This window comes from Stegostoma tigrinum, chromosome 19 (assembly GCF_030684315.1).
Source record: "Stegostoma tigrinum isolate sSteTig4 chromosome 19, sSteTig4.hap1, whole genome shotgun sequence".
Classification (NCBI taxonomy): Eukaryota; Metazoa; Chordata; class Chondrichthyes; order Orectolobiformes; family Stegostomatidae; genus Stegostoma; species Stegostoma tigrinum.
In genome coordinates, this window is record NC_081372.1 from 54,142,840 (window position 1) to 54,167,683 (window position 24,844).

Genomic DNA, 24,844 nt, shown 5'->3' on the forward strand with positions numbered 1-24,844 from the left:
AACCCAGTATATATCCACTAAGCCGTGTGTATCTGTGCACCCTCTAAGGACCCATCCTTCTCATTGTCAGAGTTTATCGATTATACCTCAGGATAGTACCTACAGCTGCTGACTTTTGTCCTGTGGGGGAAAAGGAGAATAAAGGGCAAGATCATCATCATTTGAAATATGTGTCTCAGAGAAATACACATAGTCAGAGTCATAGTTGACGCATGGAAAGGTGGCTGTGTTTATTGGAAGTTGTTTACCTCAGCTGCAGGACATCTCTACAGGAGTTCCTCAGGTTAGGTATTTTATAATCAACCTGTTCAGAGATGTTATTACACACCTCTGGAGCAGGTACGACTTGAAGATGGGCTTCCTGGCTAAGAGGTTAGGATACTACCATTGTGTCACAACAGCCCTATTTCCTCAGGGTAGTGACCGAGGCCCAACCGTCCTCAGCTGCATCATCAATGGCCTGCCTCCATCATGTCGGAAAGTTCACACATAATTGTTCAATGTTCAGCAACATTGGCAACTCCTTAGACACTGAAGAAGTCCACGTCCAATCACTGCAAGACCCAGACAATATCCAGGCTTCGATTGACAAAAGGCAAGTATTCTTCGCTCCACACAAAAGTACCCCAAAAAGAGACAATCTAACCATGACAGCAAGAGCAGATCAGAGGCTCGGAATATTACAGCAGCTAACTCACCTCCTGCTCTACCAAAGGCTGCCCATCATCAACAGGGTATGGGCTGGAAGTGTGATGGAATGCTCCCCACTTGTCAGTGAGGGTGCAGCTCTGGTGACACTCAGGAGGCGTGACACATCCAGATCAAAGTTTGATTGGCACAATATCCACCAACGTCCAGTCACTCTCCCGTTAGAAGGAGGTTGTTAAATTTGAGAGGGTGCAGAAAAGATTTACAAGGATGTTGTCAGGGCCGGAGGGTTTGAGTTATAAGGAGAGGCTAAATGGACTGCATTTCTTTTTCCCCCTGCAGCACTGGAGGCTGAAGGGTGACATTATAGAGATTTATAAAATCATGGGGGACATGGACAGAGTAAATAGCCAAGCTCTTTTTCCAAGGGTAGGGGAGTCCAAAACTAGAGGGCATAGGTTTAAGGTGAGAGAGAAAAGGTTTTAAAAGGTAACTTTTTCATGCAGAGGGTGGCGTGTGCAAGGAATGAGCAGGCAGAGGACATGGTGGAGGTGGCTGCAATTAAAAGACATCTGGATGGATACATGAATAGGAAGGGTTCAGAGGGATATAGGCCAAATACTTGCAAATAAGACTAGGTCAGATTGGGACGTCTGATCAGCATGGACGAGGTAGACCAAAGGGTCTATTTCCATGCTGTGTGACTCTCTGACTCTATGACGCATTTTCACTTTGTCATCTCAACTAACACAACATTGAAAATTGAAAAGTTTATGACGTGTTTGAAAATTGAAAATATCCTAAAGGAGCTGGATCTCCAATTATTTAATCCCAGCTTGTCCCTTTCCATGAATCTCTTTTCCATTCTCCCTGAAACACGAAACCATTATTGCTGCAGAGTATTGATCATCTTTGCTCAGATAACCTACAATCCCGCACAAACTGGGAACAGTACCTATATTTTGCACAAACCTTAATCATCGCACGTTAAGTAATTTTGCTCTTTCTTGGGCATATGCACAATTCTGGAAGAAGAAAATTTGATGCCCCTTTATGATTTGTTATTTTGGAGTTGTTAGAATCCTCATTGATTTTCCATTACTTCTGTTTTCTTTATCAAATTTGAATTGTGAGTTGAGAACGATTTGTGGAATTTGGGACGTGGATAAGACAAACTAAATAAGCTTTGTTTACTTGTGAGGCCAGGCTAGAGGCTAATTTCAGGCTGAGTCTTGCTTAAAGGGGTTCCAACAAACACAGTAACACCAGAAGAAGCACTGTGTTTAAACAGGTAGCAGAGGTTGGCCATTAATGAGGCCAGTACCTTGGGATTGGTTCTGACATGTCTGGAAGAGACTTTATTTTCAAGCAGATGGCAATTGTTGAGAGTCTGGTACCTTGGGAAGAGTCACAAAGTCTATCAGAGCAGGCCTAGAATTGAAGTTGAACTTTTGAACTATCTTTTCTGACAGATGGTTCTGGGCTGCTGCCGAGACATCATGAATATTTGAATTCTCCCTGTCTAATTGGCAACATCAGCTTCCAGAAGTCCAAGAGTAGAAAGCTGAATTAGTACCATTGTTACCATTGCCTGGGTGAACTCAGAAGGTGACCATGATCAATGTTTCAGAAAAAAAACCCAAGGAATCCTCATTTATACCTGTGAAGTAATGTATTGTGAAAGCTATTTAAGTAATCTGGCTGGCTTTGCTGTTTTCTTTTATTCATCTCTTCACTGCGTGTGTTTCTCTGTCTGTCTTTTGTGTGAACGACGGCAGAAAGCAAATGTTTTGGATTTAAAGCACAGGCCTTAATTAGTTTTCCATCTTGTTTAATTTTCTCCGCTGAACATATGATGTAACGAAAAAATAGAGGCATAGAGGTGTACAGCATGGAAACAGAGCTTTCTGTCCAACTCATCCCATTTGCCAGCATTTGACCCAAATCCCTCTAAATCCTTTCTATTCATATCCTCATCCAGATGACTTTTAATTGTTGTAATTGTACCAGCTTCCACCACTTCCTCTGGCATTTCATTCCATACACGCACCATCCTCTGTGTGAAAAAGTTGCCCCTTAGGTCCCTTTTAAATCTTTCCCCTCTCAACTTAAACCTATAGTCTAGCTTTGGACTCCCTACCCAGGGAATAAGACCTTGGCTATTCAACCTATCCATGCCCCTCATGATTTTATAAACCTCTCAGGTCACCCCACAGCCTCCAATACTCCAGGGAAAATAGCCCCAGCCTATTCAGCCTCTTCCAGTAGCTCAAACCCTCCAACCTCCTGACAACATCCTCGTGAAGCGTTTTTACAACCTTTCAAGTTTAACAACATCTTTTTGAAAGCAAGGAGACCAGAATTGAATGCAGTATTTCAAAAGTTGGCCCAACCAATGTCCTACAAGGCATTCCAATTCCAATACTGACTGTTCTTACCAATAAAGGCAAGCTTACCAAATGCCCTCTTCGTTACCCTATCTACCTGAGACTCCACCTTCAAGGAACTATGTCCCTGCTCCCCAAGATCTCTGCAACATTCCGCAGGGCTCTATCATTAACTGTATAGATAAGCCCTTTGTTGAAGATGCAAAATTGGTGTCTGGAAATCCACGATTTGCAAAGTCTCTAATTGGTTAATCAAAATCAAAAGGAACCATTCGAGTGACAGCTAGGGGCGTCTTTGACCATTTAATTTTATTGTGTTGCAGATACAGAGGTAGGAAAGCTGATTAGATTTGGCTGGCAGTCTCTGTTTGTAGAAATGTTCAGGTTCTTCAGTGTTACTGTGACAGTTTGAGTTAAATGCCATGCTTACAAATCAGCATTAACAATCCATGCCTCTCATTATCTGTTTACATTCCAGTGCAAACATTCAAGCATGAAATTTGTATTACAAAGAGGAAACCATGAAACAAAAGGTTTCTGACAGTCCTGCTCAATGTTCAGATTCCGTTTCTTGTTCATAAACACAGCTCCGTCTATACCTTTCCTGAGATATTGGTAATCTGATGATTTCACGTATTAAATCAGCTTCCAAATCTTGTTTTGTACAGCTGACTTTTGGAAGCAAGACGCCTGGTCTCATAAATCCCATGTGTAGAAATGAATCACTTTGTCATAAATAAAGTGCACTTGTCATGAATTTTCAGTTTATGAAATTTGTACTCAGGTGGTTAATATTCACCAAAAGATACTCTATCCAGTCTCAGAACAAAACTGGTTACTCAGGTCTATCAAGTTAACAGTTCCTTTAGTTATTGTGGACCTAGACAATATTAATATCATCAAACGACCTCAATCAAGAGACTATCAGCATAAGGTTGTCACTAACGATTCCAATCAAGAATTTATGATAGATTTTTATCCAAAGTTTGGTAAGAATTTGGGATTTGCTGCCACATGGGTTTGTTGAAGTACCAAAGAGAAGTGGAGTATGCAATAATGGAGAAAGGAATGGAAGCATTGATTGATAGGAACAAATGGAAGAAGATAGGAGGTCGGCCTCTGTACCTCAACAAATACTCCCATGATACGGTTAAACCAAAAAGGGACAGTGAATGCTTTGCAACTCAATAAATGTGGGAGCCCGATATTTAAATGAAGAGGGTCATTAATATTTCATTCAGACTCAGGATAAAGTTTTTTGACTAATGATATGAGAAATGATTTTAACATTCACGATCTAAAATGTAGGAAATTAATGTTAACAGTTAAATTCAATCAGAATCAGTCAACAGTTTCGCTCAAACAAAATGTGATGAGCTGCATTGAGTTAAATGATCCCATATAATTACTAAGTATTTATGCTCTGGGATGACAGGAGATGTTGCTCAATTTGGTTTAAGTTTGTGATTCTTCATGTACAAACAATTTCATTTCAATTTAGGAAGACATAATATTAAATCACATGTGTTAGCGCTGTAAAAAAACTGAGAAATGTCTTCTGACCTTCATGGAGTCAAGGGATTGTTGAAACCTATTTTTCAGCCTGTTAATAGGATTTACTCCCAGAATCGCTGGAAGCAAAATGCTTTAAATTCTGCGGCTTTTGATCCGTTGACTAATAGATCTGCAAGGATTATTAAAGATTTAGTAGACCATGAGATTTTTTTTTGTTTTACATTCTTGACACAGTTTGGGTTTTTTAGGAAACAAGGTTGGTAGCACAATATATCTTAAAGCAATTTTGATTAGGATCAAATTATGGTATGGTTTATCCCAGTGGGTCATACTTACATTGCAAAGGCAAACAGCCATGACTCAATAAGTAAGATCCATCACTGCATGCAGGAAGTGATACATCGCCCTGGGCACAAAAAGGCCATTTGGCCCATTGAGTTTATATTTTCTAATAGCTCAACTCATACAGCCTAGTATTATAAAATAATACAGAACACAACAAGGCCACTCAGTCAATCTTATTGTCCTAGCTGTTTGAAGGCGTTTAATCAGTCCCCAACCTTTCTGAAAAGTCTTGTTTTTTCTTTCCTGTTTAAGGCTATGTCATAGATAATGGGAACTGCAGATGCTGGAGAATCCAAGATAACAAAGTGTGAGGCTGGATGAACATAGCAGGCCAAGCAGCATCTCAGGAGCACAAAAACTGACATTTTAGGCCTCAACCCTTCATCAGAGAGGGGGATGGGGAAAGGGTTCTGGAATAAATAGGGAGAGAGGGGGAGGCGGACCGAAGATGGAGAGAAAAGAAGGTAAGTGGAGAGGAGAGTATAGGTGGAGAGGTAGGGAGGGGATAGGTCAGTCCAGGGAGGACGGACAGGTCAAGGAGGCGGGATGAGGTAGTAGGTAGGAAATCCTCCATTTGTTGTGAAGAGAGGTTTGCAGAGAGCTTTACTGGCCTGATTTCCTGGAGCCCTCCTGAACAATATGAGATCGTGAGGCTCTGCAGTTGATGTCAGAAGGTGAGGTCGAGAGAGGAAGAAGACACTGTGATAGAAAAACAAAGGCCTGGCCAGATGTCCTGAGCCTGGAGAATTTCTAGATCCCTAATCTGACCATTAACAATGGCTGACCAAACTTCCCATTTTCATTCCCAGTACTGATTTGGAATTTGGGATGTGTGGGCTGGGAAGACGTGAGGAGATGGAGATTAGGAAGCAGATGTGTGAAGGCAGGAGAAGCAAAAGGATTGCCTAGGGACACTGGCACTACGCTCAAAGTTTAAAAGGACAAATTAGACCAATAAATAATCTCTTTTGCATTCATCTTCACCCCATCACTCCCTATGCCCCATCCATTCCATCCCACACTACTCAATGCCTTGTACTCACCCCACATAGGCAAGTATACCAAACTCTGCCTCAGTACCTTCATACTGTGGTTCCTGCGTACCCTCTCTTCCACCAAATAACGTGTACACAAATCACACGGCCTCCTCCACACAGACCGACCTTGCAACTAACCTTAGGCCAACTTAGTGCCAACTCGTATCATCATTGCATCCAGCAATAAATCTTTTCCTTTTCATTTACCATGGGCAGTCCTCAGGACCCATACACTGATAAGAAAGACAAAGTTCGACTAAATAAAGCAAATATATTTTCGGCTTCACTATATTGAGAAAATATGTTTAACTCGTTCTTCTCAATAAAAGCAGATAAAATAAACATTTCATTCAAGTGCAACAAACATTGGAATTCATAGTCTCACATCACAGAGACCAAAATCACTTGTAACTGTCAGTCAAGTTGTGACATGGAAGGCCCCCCCATTGTGTTGGTGAATCCTTGTAAAATCAGTAAAACTCAGCAGTAATCCAGTTCCGGGAATTGTCATACCGATGTCAACAGACAGAGTAAAATAGAATACATTCTTTCAACACTCCAGTCTTTCTTTTCCGAAAGGTAAAAGAGTTGCATTTATTTTAAAAACCTTGATAAAGTCATCTTGACATTGTTTGCAGATCTCTTTGACAGTCTTGACATTCCTTCTATGGCTTTCACAGCTTTCTGGCAGCTCTCAGTCTCAACCAGTTCATGCACTTTTTATGCAGAAGCATTTCTACTTTTAGCAATCCCAATGAGTACCAAGCCTTTCCTAATGAGTGACTTATCTGTTCCCAAAGGACGACTTATTTCCTCCAAAGGGCAGGTTACCTCCCCGAAAGGACGAGAACCAAAGGCCCCCTTACTTCTCCAGAAAAGTGCCTAGCTATCCAAATGAATCCACAAGGTTCAGACCTGAATTTATCTGTAGTCTAATCTGTCTAATCCAGCTTCCGGATGCCCATGACACCAACATCACACAGGAGTAGTTTTAAATGTAAATGTAACATAGTAATATTAATGTAATATATGTAATATAATGCAATGTAATCCAGTATATCACTCGGCCCCTGCTCTCATATACCACACAGCTCCTGCTCCATTATACCACACAGGTCCTGCTCCAGTATACCACACAGCACCGGCTCCAGTATACCACACAGCACCTGCTTTCGTATATCACTCAGCTCCTGCTCCAGTATGCAACACTGGTCCTGTTCAAGTGTAACACACATCTCCTGTTCCAATGTACAGCAGTGTCCTGTTACATTTGACCCACAGGATACCACCCAAGTACCACACTTCTCCACCATCACCTGTCTGGAAAGTCATTGGTTCCCCCTTAGCTTTATGTTTCTGGTCCTCTAACTGGCCACCCTATCAGTCTAGTTACATCTTCTCTGAGTTTGGGGCTGCTCGCTGGTCACCATGAGTCTTCTTCATTCACATCCAATGGTTCCAAAAGCTGGTGGGGTCTGATGGCCACTGCACAGTCTGCCATTTGGTTGCACCCCCATCCCCTTGTCTGTCTCCCTTTCACTGGACAGTAACAATCTGAAATCACCGACTGCGTACCATGCCAACACTTTCCTGAGTCAAATCTCCCTGGAGTCTTGATCTGGCTTCACTGAACCTGGGAGTCTCCTTTCAACAAGCAGCAAATAAATCCCCAACCCCTGACTCTGCAATGGCCCCAAATGCGATAGCATCATTTCGTTAAGAGACCGTTTACTATCAGCTCATGCCATTGCCAGTTTGTTCCAATTTGCTTTGTTGATCTTTTGCATTAGTGAGCTTTTGAGCATTCTGTGACAATTAGCTGCTTAATGAGCTTGTCTCATGATCACTGAGTACCCCGTCCCACTGTCCACACCTCTTTGTTTGAGCACTGAGCAGATGGTCGCCAAGCTGATGCCCCTAAGATGCTGCTTGGCCTGCTGTGTTCATCCAGCTCCACACTTTGTTATCTCGGATTCTCCAGCATCTGCAGTTTCCATTATCTCTGATGCAAGTCCATGCCATTTTATTGTCCATCCCTCTTTCATTCCTGGCACCAAATGGCCAGAAGGGCTCTCCCATTAGATCAGATCAGCAAAAGGTCTGACCAAAGGAGTAAGCCCAGAGGAGATTCCACAACGAGTAAAGGAAGCTGAAGAAGCATGTGGAAGTGACGTTGCAGTTTGGGGTTTCTAGCCTTTTCTGAAAAACGGCCAGCAGATGGATTAATATCAGAAATACAAAGTATTAGAGAAGCACAGATTTCAGAGGGTAATGTATTGGAGGACACAACAGAGGCAAGGGCATGGAAGGATTGGAAAACAAGAATGAAAATTTTAAAACCAAAGTGACACTTGATGAGAAGCCAATGCAGATAAGTGGGACAATAGGTGAATGGGCTTAGCATGAATTAGGGCACGAGCAGCAAAGTCTGATGAGAATTTGGATCAGCTTAACTGAGGTTAGGATACACGGCGGCAGCTGAGAGTGAATGAGAATAGCCAAAGTTTTAGCTGTCAATGATCTGAATGAGAGTTTCACATCAGATGCACTGAGATGGGGTGAAGTCTGGCGATGTTACAGTCGGCAGTCTTATTCATGAGATAGACATATAGTTGAAAAGTCATTTGGAAGAGCAGACAGCACAAAGTCTGCTTGTTGTTCACTCCTGAAGCAACAGATCAGAGTCAGCGCTGCACCATGATATTTGCGTCCATTGTCTATGTTCACGGTGTTGATGCCCAGTTGAGAAACAATTCCTTCCCTAGTTTGAGAGTCAGAGCAACGATATGTTAAAAAACAGGCTCATTTTTTTTAAATGGTCTCATATCAGTGAAATCCTCTCTTTGTAAGATGCTTTGTGCAAAGATTATTAGCTGGTCCTTCATTACAATATGCTTGTAGCTGATCATATATCCCTCTGGCTTTGCTTGATACAATATTCATGTTGTGTTCCATTGCTTTAAGTGTTAAACCCCTTCTGCCCTAATCCCTTCTCTTTTAAGTATTCATTGTCAGCAGCTCCAAATGAAGTGACTGTACAATAAATTCAAAGAGCAATTCACTTTTAATTCCTCTACCTCAAGCAAGCCATTTTGGACTTCCTCCATCTTCACAGAAGAAGGATTCTGAAAGATTTTGAATGGACTAAGTCGAAGCGAGAATAGAAAAGTCCCTCAGTGAATTAGACCGAGATTGAACAGAAACCACCTGCCTAGTTCTCTTTCAAAATTATCCTCAGTCAGGCAATTTACAGAAATTAAGGCAGCTATTGGATTCATAAAGGCAATCTGCAGCCAACAAGTCATCGGGCAAAAATGAAGGATAAATGCAACACACCAGGGAGTCTGCTACTCATGACTGTCTTCATACCAGTGTAAATTGTGTAAATGGGTTTAATGGAACATGCAGAAGGAATGAAAATAATTCCTTTGTTTTTAATTGCCTGCACTTCATCTATACTGACATGTCATTAGTCAATCTTAATGGCAAGTTTCTCGCCCAGTTTTATTCCACACTTTCAAAAAGCACTTTTATCTGTTTGTTTTTCACTGATGCAGGGCACGGGAGGTTGCTGCTCACGTATCTGTTCATCAAACAGTTCATTCAAAGCACAAGGCTTTGGCAATTGTCAAAGTTGCTTCGGTGCATATGTTTTTCTGTACCTTGTCTCAGAAGATCTTTTGCCTGAGCCATTGGTCAGCCAGAGTAACAGAGCGATCGCCCGAAGATGGAGGAAGCCAAGAAAAGCTCGCTTTGGGGTAGAAGAATTAGAAATAAATTGTATTTATTGTGCAATCATATTGTTCAGAGCTGGCTGACAAGGAATACTTAAAAGACAAGGGATTAGGACTGGAGGGATCTAGCATTTAAATCAGAGGAACACAACATGAATATGTGTATCCAGAAAAGCCAGAGGGAGCCAACTCTGAACATATTGTGTTGGAGGACCAGCTAACGATCTCTGTGCAGAAGATGAGGAGGCAATAGTCTAATGATACTGCTGCTGAATTAATATTTCAGAACGCCAGGTTAATGTTCTGGGGTTATTGATTCAAAATCCCACCACGGCAGATATTCAAAATTTATTTTTCTTTTACAAAATCCTGGAAATAGGTCATTTAGTGGCAACTCTATGTCTATCATTGTGAAAACCAATGTGGTTCACAAGTATCCTTTAGGGAATGAAATCTGCTGCCCTTACCTTGCAAGCCTACAGGTGACTCTAGGCCCATTGCAGTGTGGTTGATTCTTAACTGCTCTGAGCAATTTAGGATTGGGCAACAGACACTGGTCCTTGGACACTCACCTTGATTCCCTATAAACTAGTTTTCTTTTCTTTCAGCAAACCGTAAAGTCAAACGGTGCTGAAATAGACCCTTCAGTCCAACTCGTCCATGTCGACCAAGTTTCCCAAACTGAACTAATCCCACTTGCCTTCCTTTGGCCCATATCCTTCTGAATCTTTCTCATTCATGTACTTGTCCAAAATTCTTTTCAATGTTGTAACTATATCTGCATCTACCACTTCCTCTGGCAGTTCATTTCACATACAAACCATCCTCTGCATGAAAAAGTTGTCCCTAGGTCTCTTTTAAATCTTCCTCCTCTCACCTTAAGAACATGTCCTGCAGTTTTGAACCTCCCTACTCTACGGAAAAGGCTTTGGCTATTCACCTCAGATATGCCCCTCATGATTTTATAAAACTCTGTAAAATCACCCCTCAACCTCCAATGCTCTGGTGAAAAAGGTTCCAGCTTAACCAGTCACTCTTTATAACTCAAACCCTCTATTCCAGGCAACATCCTGGTAGCTGTTTTCCAAATCCTCTCCATTGTTATAATATCCTTCCTATAGCAGGGTGACTAGCACAGTCCGGAGTACTGCAAAAGTAGCCTCACCAACGTCCTGTACTACTTCAACATGACGTCCCACTTCTAAACTCAAAAGTGTGAGTAAGGAAGAAAGGAAAACTAAAAACAACTCTGGTCTGCAGCTTCCAAAACAACATTGCCTTCTGCCCAAAAGTCCAAAGAAGATTCCCCTCTGGTTTCTCTTTCTTTTTCAATATTCTCTGTGATTGGCTGGTCAGCAGCAAATCCCCTCTTAATTGGCCAATTCAGCTTACAACCAGCTCCCAGAACTTGAGCAGAGCATCTGTTGAGTGCCAGTTCATCCTTTGTATCCTTAGAGCTACAATTATCCTGCTTTATCTTTCCAGGCCAGCTTCCAACAGCAAACATCAGTCAAAACTGAAAGTACTGCGGATGCTGTAAATCAGGAACAAAAGCAAAGTTGCTGGGAAAGCTCAGCAGGTCTGGCAGCATCTGTGAAGGAAAAAAACAGAGTTAACATTTCAGTGAGCCTTCCTCAGAACTGGTTTGTGTTGAGCAAACATCAGCGCTTTATTCTCTCCTTTGTCAAAGAATAAGCTACAGCTGAAAATTCAATTCTGAACTACAGCTCATAGTTCCAAAACAAAAATGAGAGAAATAAAAGAAAAATAGAGATGGTCTCAATACAAGATAACAAAGTGTGGAGCTGGATGAACACAGCAGGCCAAGCAACATCTCAGGAGCACAAAAGCTGACGATTCGGGCCTAGACCCTTCATCAAAGATGGGGATGGGAAGAGGGAACTGGAATAAATAGGGAGAGAGGGGGAGGTGGACGGAAGATGGAGAGAAGAAAAGATAGGTAGAGAGGAGACTATAGGTGAGGAGGTAGGGAGGGGATAGGTCAGTCCAGGGAAGATGGACAGGTCAAGGAGGTGGGATGAGGTGGTAGGTAGGAAATGGAGGTGCGGCTTGAGGTGGGAAGAAGGGATGGGTGAAAGGAAGAACAGGTTAGGGAAGCAGAGACAGGCTGGGCTGGTTTTGGGATGCAGTGGGGGGAGGGGACGAGCTGGAGTGATTTTGGGATGCAGCGGGGGAAGGGGAGGTTTTGAAGTTTGTGAAGTCCATATTGATGCCATTGGGCTGCAGGGTTCCCAAGCGGAATATGAGTTGCTGTTCCTGCAACCTTCAGGTGGCATCATTGTGGCACTGCAGGAGGCCCATGATGGACATGTCGTCTGAGGAATGGGAGGGGGAGTTGAAACGGTTCGCAACTGGGAGGTGCAGTTGTTTGTTGCGAACCAAGCAGAGGTGTTCTGCAAAGCGGTTCCCACACCTCCGCTTGGTTTCCCCAAGGTAGAGGAAACCACACCAGGTGCAATGGATACAATATACCACATTGACAGATGTGCAGGCGAACATCTGCTTGATGTGGAAGGTCATCTTGGGGCCTGGGATAGGGGTGAGGGAGGAGGTGTGGGGGCAAGTGTAGCACTTCCTGCGGTTGCAGCGGAAGGTGCCGGGTGTGGTGGGGTTGGAGGGGACTGTGGAACGGACAAGGGAGTCGCAGCGAGAGTGACCGACACCCTCATCCGCCTAGCCGAACTCGTCCTCACCCTCAAGAACTTCTCTTTCGATTCCTCCCACTTCCTACAGGCAAAAGGGGTGGCCATGGGTACCCACATGGGCCCAAGCTATGCCTGCCTCTTTGTAGGTTACGTCGAACAGTCCCTCTTCCGCACCTACACAGGCCCCAAACCCCACCTCTTCCTCCGTTACATTGATGACTGTATCGGTGCCACCTCATGCTCCCCAGAGGAGCTCGAACAGCTGATCCACTTTATCAACACCTTCCACCCCAACCTCAAGTTCACCTGGGCCATCTCCAGCACATCCCTCATCTTGCTGGACCTCTCAGTCTCCATCTCAGGCAACCAGCTTGTAACTGATGTCCGTTTCAAGCCCACTAACTCCCACAGCTACCTAGAATGCACCTCCTCCCACCCACCCTCCTGCTAAAATTCCATCCGCTATTCCCAATTCCTTTGCCTCCGCCACATCTGCTCCCAGGATGAGGCATTCCACTCCCGGACATCCCAGATGTCCATGTTCTTCTAGGACCGCAACTTTCCCCTCGCAGTGGTCGAGAACGCCCTTGACCACGTCACCTGCATTTCCCGCAACACATCCCTCACACCCCGCCCCCACCACAACCGCCCCCAGAGGTTCCCCCTCGTTCTCACATACCACCCCACCAACCTCCGGATACAACGTATCATCCTCCAACACTTCCGCCATCTACAATCTGACCCCACCACCCAAGCTATTTTTCCATCCCCACCCTTGTCTGCTTTCTGGAGAGACCACTCTCTCCATGACTCCCTTGTCCGCTTCACACTCCCCTCCGACCCCACTACACCTGGCACCTCCATTTCCTACCTACCACCTCATCCCGCCTCCTTGACCTGTCCATCTTCCCTGGGCTGGCCTATCCCCTCCCTACCTCCCCACCTATACTCTCTCCAACTATCTTCTTTACTCTCCATCTTCGGTCCGCCTCCCCCTCTCTCCCTATTTATTCCAGAACCCTCTCCCCATCCCCCTCTCTGATGAAGGGTCTAGGCCCGAAACGTCAGCTTTTGTGCTCCTGAGATGCTGCTTGGCCTGCTGTGTTCATCCAGCTTCGCACTTTATTATCTTAGATTCTCCAGCATCTGCAGTTCCCATTATCAATGGTCTCAATACAGTTGACATGTAGTCTATACCAGAAATATAGCTTCCTCTTTTGGCAGCATTGCCCCATGAACATTAATCTACTTTTCCCATACCGGCTTCGTTCACTTAGTTTTATTTTCCTCATTCCTATTTGCATGTAGCACTGGTAATCCAGAGATTATTACCCTTGATTCCTTCCTTCTTAACTTGGTACCTCCCTCCTTGCACTATCTACACAGGGCCTCTTTCTTTGTCCTGGGTGTTTATTGTACCTACAGGGACCACAACAACAGGATCTTCTCCCATCTACACTGAGGTTCCCTCCAGCCCTAAGCAAATATCTTGGCAGTCAACATGACCATTTTTTATGTACTCGTGGGTCTTGGACATCATCGTCTGGCCCACCCCTATTGCCCTTGAAAAGATGGTGGAACTATTGCAATCCACCTGCTATAGGTTGACCAACAAGAAGGGAACAAAAGGGAATTCCAGGATTTTGACCCAGTGATACTGAAGGAGCGATGATATATTTCCAAGTCAGGACGGTGAGTGGTTTGGAGGGGAACTTTCAGGTCATTGTATTCCAATATATCTGCGGCCCTTGTCCTTCTAGATGGAAGTGGCCATGTGTTTGGAAGGCGCTGTCTGAGGATTTTCTGCAGTGCATCTTGCTCACACTGGTGCTACTAAGCATCAATAGTAAATTCTGTCAATTTCAGAAGTTGATACTCTGGTCCTCTGGTTCTGCTTAACTTCCTCACTTCCAGTGATACCTTCCGTTCCCTGACTGAGGGGATAGAGTGGTAAAAGGCATTGAAGTGTTTAATCAATCATGATTGTATTTAATGGCACAGCAGGCTCAATGGGCTGAATGGCCCTCTCTGGTTTTAGGTTTCTAAAAGTATGTGATTGCCATTCAATAAAGAATATATTCAGGAACCTTCTCCTTCCCCTAGGAATAGTGGAGTTCATGGCACTGTAGGTCAGGTAGTTTTTGGGAACAGAACTCAAGCAACGGACCTCCATCCCCAAGTTGCATTCCATCTTGATTTGTATATACTTCTTTCTTTTCTTAACTCACAACAGTGAATGTCCCTAGCTGGTCAAAGATAACAAGGTGTGGAACTGGAGGAACACAGCAGGCCAGGCAGCATCAGAGGAGCAGGAAAGCTGACGTTTCAGGTCTGGATCTTTCTTCTGAAGTAGAGTCCCAACCTGAAACGTTAGCTTTCCTGCTCCTCTGATGCTGCCTGGCCTGCTGTGTTCATCCAGCTCCACACCTTGTTTTTTCAGACTCCAACATTGGCAGTTCCTACTATCTCTCACTAGCAGGTCATGTGTCCTGGAAAAGCTGTTTGCGTGAACTGCTGCAGTCCATATACTATAAACAGATCCACAATGCCAATAGACAGGGAGTTCCAGGATTTTCATCCAGCAAAATGGTGACATATTTCCAAGTTAAGGTGGAGAGTGGCTTGGAGGGGAACTTGCAAGCAGTGATGGTTCCACAGATCTTGTATTTCTTGATGGGAGTGGCCATGGCTTTAGAAGATGCTAACCACTGAGCCACTGGTATTCTGCAATCATCACAAAACAACCCCGCTTCTGTCTTTACAGTGGAGGGAAGGTCATGTAATATCACTTATCCATTATCTTTTACTCTCATTGGTCATTAGTCTGTAATTCCCTATTTAATAGTAACTATTACCAACTCTAGGGAAAACAATGGCAGGCAATAAATGAAACCTTGAATGTATTATCCACATTGACAATCGCAAATTTACTCCTGTTCTTGATTCTTGTTTCTGCTCGCTAAATCGTGAATGTGTTTAAATGGAGCATGTTATGAATTTCAGGGAGACAGGCAGGTGCTGAAAATGTATTAGCCACCATTCAACGTGACAGTACAAAACTGTCATTCAGTTTAAGAAGAGGACATAGGATCTATCTTCCAGTTAGAATGTAAATTACGTGGATACATAGCATCTGAGCCCATGCCTCAGAGATATTTGTCACTTAAAATAAAACACGAGAATGAAAACATTAAAGTTGACAAACTTTTGATGAATGACTTTAACATAAAGTCTCCAGAGCATGGAAACTTCAGAAATTAAAATCACAAAACCCAATTGAAACAATGAAACAGCATTTGCTCCTTTATAGGCAGATGTAATATTGACTGTTTTTGAGAGTTACAAGATAAATGTTTTTGGCAGAGGGATTTATTCAATTAATTTTTACACTTAGGGGTCTAACTCTTCAAAATTCTAACAGGAGCATTCTGTTTGTATTTGAAGAGCATAAGAAATATCATTCACCAGCCCCTCAATCAGTTCTGTGCACACCTCTGTGTACAGCATGAAAATATGAAAAGTCACGTGTGTGTATTTAACTAGAGTAAATAAAAAGCAAGCGTATAGATTCCCATCGCTCTCTCACTATTCTGTCGACAAGAGTCATGTTCCAGAAAATTACATCTGACACTCCTCTACATGTCACGCATTTGCTCAACTTATATCAAACCAGTGTGAGCTCCAATTGGCTTCTCTGCTGCTCACTGCACTACAAGAGTTTCCACATGTGTTGTTTCTATTTTAATCTGCATTGGCTACAAATCCATTGCAAATCTAAGATGTGCAGATTTTGAAACAAATTTCTGCTCAATCCAATGGCCATTTCTTTTTTCAGTGCAAAGCGAAAATTGGCCAGCTTGATCACTTGATTTCGACTTTCTCTGTCATGCGGTCATTCTGAATCAGAGGACAGCAGAAGACCTTACCCATCAGGACAGACAAAGTGAAGGGATACATGATGAGCGGTAAGACCCTAGGAAGCAATGAGGATCAGAGTAACCTTGGTGTGTACATACACTAGTCCCTTAAGATATCAGAATGGGTGGATAAAGTGGTTAAGAAGGCATGTGGGGTTTTTACCTTTAGTGGCCAAAAGCAGGAACATCATGTTGGGACTGCATAAAAATTTGGTTATTCCACAGCTAGAGTAATTGTGTGCAGTTCTGGAATCCACATTGTAGCAGTATGTAATTGCACTGGAGAGGGTGCAGTAGAGATTTACCAGGATGCTGCCTGGACTGGAGAGTTTCAGTTGTTGGACAGACTGAGGTTATTTTCCTGAGCGCAAAGGAGACATTGTTCTTAGACATTTCTCCAAGGCAGGGAAGGGAAAATTAGTGTTCCAGGCATTCCAAGTGACCTACTTGGGCTACAGAGTCAATAAGACCTGTTCGATGACAAAGTGAGGGTGATTCAAAGTGTCCCAGCTCCCAAGTCTATATCCAGCTTAAGTCTTTCCCTGGATTGGTGAGTTCATACATATCCTGGCCTCCATCCTGGCACTCTTACTTCTGCTAGTGAGAAAGGGTCAGCCTTGGTAATGTCCCATTGTCAAGATGTAGCCTTTAGGGAAATGAAGAAGCAGTTATCAGCATTAAAGGTGTCAGTCCACTATGATCCCAGGCGTGCGATGCCTTCCTGTATAGTATCAGGGTAGGGTTGGCTTACAGATAGCCCAATGGAGAGAGACGTACAAAGCATATACATTTGGCCGATGCAGAACGCAAGCTCACCCAAATAGAGAAGGAAGGTTTGGCGGTCATCTTTAGTGTGAGAAAATTCCACAAATATCTTTATGGATGCAAATTTGTAATAGTGACAGACCACAAACCCCTGCGAGGGCTACTTCAAAAGGGCAAGGCCATAACTTCAGGTCAAATTCAGTGGGCTCTCATTGTAAGTGCATATAATTACATGTTGGAACACCATCTAGGAAGCCAAGTAGCAAATGTGAATGCCTTGTACTGCCTCCCACTGGCAGATACACCATTGATGGAACTGCCAGTGGGAGAGTCTGACCTGGTTTTAAACTTCCTGGGCACCCTTCCACCCACCACTGTGAGTATCAGGTTATCGAGGCAAAAAGATCTAGCCCTGGCAAAACTAAAACAGCTGGTGGGGATGAGGGAAGCAAAAGGGCCATCACAACCATAATTGAAACCTTTCTGGACCCAGTGAGATCAGATCACCTGAGCAGATGGTATATTACAGCGGGCAGAAGCAGCGATTGCTCCAAGCAAGGGTCACCACCAGATACTGGCTGAATTCCACCAGGGTCACCAAGGGATTTCCAAGATGAAAAAGCTGGTGAGAAGTTATGTCTGGTGGCCAGGAATGGATGCTATAGCATGGGAATGACTGGATAACCCCTGGCCTTGGTTACACATTGGCTATGCAGGTCCTTTCATGGTTTAAATGTTCTTAGTCATTGTGGAAGCTCACTCAAAGTGGTTGGACGTGTATAGAGTTTTTTCATCAAGAGATGATGATAGAATGGCAACAAGCATGTTTTGCATTACACAAACTCCCCAGAAGTGTTGGTCACAGACAACACACCATCAATAACCAGCAAGGAATTTGAGCTTCCCCTACAGTTGAATGGCATTCAACATGTAAGGACAGCTCTGTACGATCTATCATTTAATGGTCTGGCAGAAAGAGCAGTCCAAACTTTGAAGGCAGGCTTAGAGGAACAATCTGTAGCGATTCTAGACAAAAAAAACTGTCTCAGTTCCTATATGACTATAAGGTCACCCTCATGCAACCACAGGGATAGCTCTAGCAGAGTTGATCATGGGAATATGACTCCACACCAGGTTAAACCTGATCTTCCTGGACCCGAGGAGAAGGGTGAACCAATGTCAGGAACATCAATGCCAGAATTTAGACTCCTCTAAGCAAGAGAGACAGTGTACTTCAGGGGATGTAGTGTGGTATCAGAACTACAGATGTGCCTGATAAAACACTGAAATCAACTAGATTGTATTAATATCAGGAACTCTGCAGCACTTATTGGACTCCACCTTGGACATTTTGAACATGTCTAGTGTACTTAAAGCTAACAAATTCTCTCATTAGTTTAAAGATTATTATTATATATTTATTGCTACATATATTATCACAGAGCTGTACAGCACGGAAACAGATTCTTTGGTCCAATTTATCCATGCCAACCAGATATCCTAAATTAATGTATTCCCATTTGCCAGCATTTGGCCCATATTCCTCTAAACCCTTTCTATTCATGTACCCATCCAGATGCCTTTTAAATGTTGCAATTGTACCAAGCTCTGCCACTTCCTCTGGCAGCTCTCTCTGTCCATGCACCAGTCTCTGTGCAAAATGTTGCCCCTGAGGTCCCTTTTAAATCTTTTCCCTCTCACCTTAAGCCTATGCCCTCTAGATTTGGACTTTCCTACCCCAGGGAAAAGACCTTGACTATTCACCCCATCCGTGTCCCTCATGATGTCATAAACCTCTATAAGGTCACCCCTCAGCCTTCAATGCTCCAAGGAAAATAGCCCCAACCCGTTCAGCCTCACCCTACGACTCAAACCCTTCAACCCCGGAAACGTCCTTGTAGTTTTTTTTTTCTGAACTCTTTCAAGTTTCACAACATCTTTCCTATAGCAGGGAGACCAGAATTGAATGCAATTTTCCAACAGTGACCTAACTAATGCCCTGTGCAGTTGCAACATACCCATTTAACTTCTATACTCAATGCACTGACCATTGAAGGCAATACAACATGCTTTCTTCACTACCCTGTCTACCTGTGGCTCCATTTCCAAGGAAATATGAACCTGCACCCCAAGGTCTCTTTGTTTGGCAACACTCCCTCCTGCCCTGATTTGCCTTATCAAAATGCAACACCTCCATCTACCACTCCTAGGCCCATCTGATCAAGGTCCCATTGTGCTCTGAAGTAACCTTCTTTACTGTCCACTTAGCCACCAATTTTGGTGTCATCTGAAAATTTATTAAACATGTCTCCTATACTCACATCCAAATCATTAAATGACAAAAAACAGTGGACCCAGCACCAATCCTTGTGGCACACCGCTGGTCACAGGCCTCCAGGCTGAAAAGCAACCCTCCACCACACTGTCTGCTACCATCGAGCCAACTTTGTATCCAAATTGTTAATTCTCCCTGTATTCCCTGTGATCTAACCTTGTTAACCAATCAATCATCTGGAACCTTGTTGAATGCCTTGCTGAAGTCCGTATAAACAACATCCACCACTGTGCCTTCATCAATCCTCTTCATTAATTCTTTAAAAAACTCAATCAATGTATCTACTGCCTAATATATATTTACTTCTTTATATGTATTTACTGATTAATGTCTACTTTATATGTATATTACCTTTAATATACATGTTAATTTGGATCATGTAACCTGTAGAGTTATTTTTGTAACATCCCACTTAATCCACAATCAAACCATAACAATGGCATGGGTCAGGTATTGGGTATACATTGGTAATTCTGACCTGGTCAGTCTGATTTTACCCATTCTAAACTGAATTAGGTGCAAGAGTGGCAGGGGAGGATCTGTGACTATCTTCGGCTGTCTATGCACTAGGCCTTGGAAATCTATCCCGAACCTCTCCATCCTGCTGCTCATTGTATTATTGTTATTGGTACCATGAAAGATGTTGTAAGAACATGTGTCCTTTTCTTCATTCTAATGTTGACAGTTAGCAGATGCAAAAGCTAACCAATTCGCTGTGAGTAACGCAGCCATCAAGCTAAAGCCTAATTCTCATCTGAGCACACAATTGTACTGCTGAAATATTTTCTATTGACTACTACTGATCACTGCAAATTTAACTAGACAAGACAATTCTAGACATGAATGAACCACGGATAGTAGGAATTGCAGATGCTGGAGAATCTGAGATAACAAGGTATAAAGCTGGATGAGCACAGCAGGCCAAGCAGCATCAGAGGAGCAGGAATGGTCTAGGCCTGAAAATTCAACCTTCCTGCTCCTCTGATGTTGCTTGGCCTGCTGTGTTCATCCAGGTCTACACCTTGTATCTACGAATGAACCACATACTGTTTGACTCAATTGTCAAATTCCACAAAGGCACATTTAAGAAGTTGAATCAATATTATCTACATTCGATTCTGGTTCAGTGTTTCATCATGCTATTAGTTGAGTCTCATTGTTGATGAAAAGTCTGTGGCAGCAAGATATGCAAATTGCTTAGTTTAGCCCACACCTTGTTTAATCTATGATCTAAACTAATGGCCCAGCAAGTAGTTCTTTTAGGCAATTCTGTGCAATTATAGTGCATCACTGAGCCTTGCAGAGAAACATTTAATGTCAAATTTCATCCATTCCACATCTGACTGGAAGAATTTGTTGCTGAAACTAGTTTAAAAGTAACAGCAATGAGAGGGAGTGGGATGGAATCGCATTTCTGCCTTGCTTACATCGTTTTTAAAGTCTTTATTTTTAACTACAGGTGCACCCAGTGGCTAAAATTCACCCAAAAGCGTCCTAATTCATTACTGTGGTGGTTGTATTGTACAAAGAACAGTGACTAGCTTGAGCATGTGTATTGTTGACTATAATCTACTGCTTTACAGGTAATCTACTTAAAACAAATTATTAGCGACTTCTTTCCATTCAAAATGTGAGGCCTGCAGAGTGGAAGCAGGTCACTCAGCCCACAATGACCCTCCAAAGAGCATCCCGCCAAGACCCTCTATTTCCCTTGGCTAGCTCACCTAGCCTGCACGTCCCTGAGCCATCCACCTAACCCACACATCTTTGGACTGTGGGAGGAAAATCATCCATATGTGGGAAGAATGTGTAAACGTCACACAGTCACCTGAGGGTAGAACTGAACCCAGGTCCCTAGCATTGGTAGCCATAGATACCTGCATGTGCCCAAGTTATATCAGAGATAATGGGAACTGCTAGAGAATCCAAATAACAAGGTGTAGAGCTGGATGAACACAGCAGGCTAAGCAGCATCTTAGGAGGAGGAAAGCTGACGTTTTGGGCCAACACCCTTCAAGGGTCTAGGCCCAAAACATCAGCTTTCCTGCTCCTAAGATGCTGCTTGGCCTGTTGTGTTCATCCAGCTCTACACCTTGTGTCCAAGTTGTGCCTGCCTCTTTGTAGGATACAAAGAACAATCCCTCTTCCACAGCTACACTGGTACTATTCCCCACCACTTCCTCCTCTACATTGATGACTGTACCAGTGCCGCCTCATGCTCCCACGAGGAGTTTGGAAAGTTCATCAACTGTACTAACACCTTCCACCCCAACCTCAAATTCACCTGGACTATCACCAATACCTCCATCTCCTTCTTGGACCTCTCTGTTTCCATCTCTGGTGACCACCTTAAAACCGACCTCTATTTCAAGCCCACCGACTCCCACAGCTACCTAGACCACACCTCCTCTCACCCACCTTCCTGCAAGCATGTGATCCCAAACTCTCAATTCCTCTGCCTCCGCTGCATCTGCTCCCAAGATGAGGCGTTCCACTCCTGAACATCCCAGATGTCCTCTCATTTCAAGAACCACAACTTCCCCACTTCAGCGGTCAAAAGTGCTCTTGGCCGCATCTTTGCGTTTCCCACACCTCAGCCCTCAAATACCATCCCCTAACTAAAACAAAGTCAGAATCCCCCTTGTCCTCACATATCACCCCACTAACCTTCATATTCAATATATCATTCTCTGCCAATTCCGACACCTACAATCCGATCCCACAACCAAAGATATTTTTCCGTCCCCATCCCTGTCTGCCTTTCATCGGAACAGCTTTCTCTGCAACTCCTTCATCCGCTCCACCCTCCCCACTAGCCCCGCCAACCCTGACACCTTACCCTGCAACCACAGGAAGTGCTACACCTGCCTCTACAGCTCCCCCCTCACCTCCATCCCAGGCCCCAAACAAACCTTCCACATCAGACAGAGGTTCACCTGCACATCCGCTAATGTGGTCTATTGTATCCGCTGCTCCCGATGTAGCCTCCTTTACATCAGTGTGACACAGCAGAAGCTTGGAGACCGCTTTGTTGAACATCTGCACTCGGTTCGTGACATAAGATAACACCTTCCATTCGCAAACCATTTCAACACCCCCTCCCACTCCCTGGGCGACATATCCATCCTGGGCCTCCTCCAGTGTCACAGTGAAGCCACCCGCAAACTGGAGGAGCAGCACCTCATATTCCACCTCTGGAGCCTCCAACCCAGTGGGTTAAATGTAGACTTTACCAATTTCAAAATCTCCCCACTCGCAGCCTCAAACCATGACCAACTCTCCCTCTCACCCCCTCCCCTTTGACCTGACACAACCTGTCCACCTACTCTCTCACCTATCCGCTTCTCCTACCTCACTTACCAATCCCCACCACTGCTTATCTGCACTCACCTATCACCATCCCACCTGCCTTCCCCAGCCCCACTCCTCCCATTTCTGAAGTAGAGTAGTAACCCAAAACGTCAGCTTCCCTGCTCCTCTGATGCTGCCTGGCCTGCTGTGCTCCTTCAGCTCCACGCTGTGTTATCTCGGACTCCAGCATCGGCAGTTCTTATTACCCTGAGCATTGTCAGGCAGCAGTGCTGACCGCTGAACCACCATGTCACACAAAAGTCATTGTATCATATCTCAAATTACTTACAAACTGCAGCTGTGGACTCTAACAACAATCTGAGCCAGGGAGGAGCTGAGCCTGGGTCTGCTGACTGAGAGGTTAGAAGACTGCTACTGCACACATGACAGAGAAATATTGGAAGGTGCGAAATTTTCCACATACTTTACTGCTTTGAAATTCTATACAACATTCACGGGGTAATATATGGCCTAGAAATTGCTGGAACATTCTTAGTTTCTCAGTTTCCTCACCTTTCAGATTGAAAATACTTTGCATTGTAAATTGCTGGAAGATGTAGTGAATCGGACATTCAACAGATGAGCAGTAATACATTGAAGCACCTGGGACCTAGCTGAATAAAGGCTCAATAGTAGAACATTTTAACGAATTTGGAAAAGTAACAAAGGGTGAGCAGCTGTCAAGTCAGGTGTAAAAAAAGAAGTAGAAGAAAATAACTAAACTAAGGTAGAAGAAAAGTAAAAGAGAAATTAAAGGGAAAATTTAACCCCTAACAGTGATTTATCACTTACAGGAATGAAACTCAAATTTCAAGACTTCATTTTCAGAACCTAAGAGGTTCAGTGACATTGGAGGAACATAAATCTTGCCATTAAAAATGCCTTTACATTGTATTTAGTAGGCCTCACTTTTTCTCATCGAGACATAGAGATATACAACATGGAAGCAGGCCCTTTGGCCCAACTCACCCATGCTAACTAGTTAAGTTTATTTTGTAGTTGATACACAAATGTAGCAATTTCTAGAATCTCACTTGGATATTGAGAAAAGGCAGTTGGTTTCAAAAGGATATTGACACTTTGCAATGTTATGCATTGGAGTCCATAGTTATCAAATCAGCCAAGATCTCAATGTAGGGAGGAAATACTTGATGGGCTGAGTGGCATTTTTCTGTTTCTACGCCTTGATGAGTTTGATATTTTAATTGTGCGTCTGTGCATTTTTTTTTCAAACACTGAACATCCTAACAGGTCTGGATAGGATGTGGAAGTGGGTTCAACATCAACTTTCAAAAGGAAATTGACCTTTTTTTTTCTTTTATGGGATGCAGGTATCGCTGGCACTGCAGGGATTTGTTTGCCCTTCATGGCTGTTAAGAGTCAACCACGTTGCTGTGTTCCTGGGGTCACGAGTAGGCCAGGCAGGGATGACAGATTTTCTCTCCCTAAAAGGAACATATGGAAGAAGTGGAGTGCGACAGACTGGAGAAATCCTTCAAAGAGATTAAGCAAGCTCAATGGGCCAAATGGCCTCCATTTGTGCTGTAAGATTCTGTGATTCCACTTTTACTTCCCACGTCACCATCATCTTTTTAAATCTCTGGAGGAATAATGGCAATTCTTTTAGATATTTTAAGACATACTGTCAGACGAGCATAGTCTTATCAGTGAACTTTTGTCAAAAATCCACTCCAAGAACTCCACTAAATTCCAGATGATTTGTCCAGGTGCGGAACTATACATTTTTTTAAAGCTGATGTTTACCACTGCACTAGATCCATAGGAGCTGGGTGTTCAGTAGCTAGGGAGTGTGCAGTTCTGTGACTGAAAGGTTATACAGTTAACGAAACCAAGCAAGAATGCGGAGCATCTATAAAGGCCACTGCTTCATTTCCACTCTCCATTTATCACAATTCTCTCTGTCGCAGGCAAGCCTTCCAAACCACGGGACCTCATTGTGCTCAGGTTAGCGACTCTAGAATAAATGTGTTTTCTCCCCCAAAAGGTTAATAAAGAAAAATAAACAGCACAGGCCATCAGGTTTGTTAGACTGTGTCTCAGCTGATGTAGAAAAGCAGCCAGCTGTAAAACAGACCCGAAAATGTTTACTACACAATGTTTTGACTTGAATCTCAATTTCTACA